Raw genomic sequence first — 1,308 nt, 5'->3', positions numbered from 1 at the left:
AAGTGACTTAAGTTCACACAGCAAGCAATTGGCAGATCTGGAATTAGAACCCAGATCCTTCCGACTTCCAGACCTGGAGTCTATCCACTAAGTCATGCTGCTTTATGGCATAAATAGGAGGAAAGGTGTTCCAACCTCGAACTGTACTCTCCCAAGTGCTTACTACAGTGCTCTGCACATAGTAAGCACTCAATCAATATCACCCATTGATAGATTGATCCTGAATCTCCTTTTTCAAAAATTACTTTAGGCAATGCTTTCTGCCTAAAGATGTTTAAAAGGTGTTTTAAAACCACATAGAAATGACCTAATACATTTCAATATCCCTGTAACTCTTAGAAATGTGGTCCAGTCAAGGCTATTTATTGAGCTCTTACTCTGTGAAGAGCACTCTACTAAGCGCTTGAGGGAGTACAGTATAATGAGTTGGTAGATTCTTTCCCTGCCCACCACGAGCTTTCAGTTTAGAAGGAAACTCCAGAGATTTAAGTAGTTTAGCCCAGATTGGATCCCACATGTCTGCTATGAGACCTTGGGTAAGTCATTTCATTTCCTTCTGTGCCTCAGTTATCTCAGCTGGAAAATGGGGATTGAGGCTGTGAACCCCACATGGGACAGGGACTGTTTCCAACCTGATTTACTGGGATCCAGTCCAGGGCTTAGTACAGTGCTTGACACATAATAAGTGCTTAACAAATACTACAATTTCAGTGCTTAGTACAGTGCCTTGCACCTAGTAAGCCCTTAACAAATGCCATAATTATTATTATTATTATTGTTACATTTCATAGCTGTGCTATTCGGTGTCCTGAAATGCTCTTGAATTTTCAGGTTTAGTTTAATTGATTCAGATACGTCTCCACCTATTCCTGATTCTTTATAGACGAGTTAAAAAGTCCCTGACACCTTGGATCCAGAAAATAATAATGTTGGTATTTGTTAAGTGCTTACTATGTGCAGAGCACCGTTCTAAGCGCTGGGGTAGATACAGGGGGATCAGGTTGTCCCACGTGAGGCTCACAGTTAATCCCCATTTTACAGATGAGGTAACTGAGGCCCAGAGAAGTGAAGTGACTCGCCCACAGTCACACAGCTGACAAGTGGCAGAGCCGGGAGTCGAACCCATGACCTCTGACTCCAAAGCCCAGGCTCTCTCCGCTGAGCCACGCTGCTTCCCCTAATAAGAGGTCTCCCTAGCGATAGTATTTATTGAAAGGCATACACTGTGCAGAGCACTGTACTAAGCGCTTGGGAGAGTACAATATAACAATGCAACAGACTTGTTCCCTGCCCACAACGAGCTTACAG

The sequence above is a fragment of the Ornithorhynchus anatinus genome, chromosome 8 (assembly GCF_004115215.2).
Source record: "Ornithorhynchus anatinus isolate Pmale09 chromosome 8, mOrnAna1.pri.v4, whole genome shotgun sequence".
Classification (NCBI taxonomy): domain Eukaryota; kingdom Metazoa; phylum Chordata; class Mammalia; order Monotremata; family Ornithorhynchidae; genus Ornithorhynchus; species Ornithorhynchus anatinus.
The sequence above is the reverse complement of the archived record's forward strand: the minus strand, read 5'-3'. Positions refer to the sequence as shown.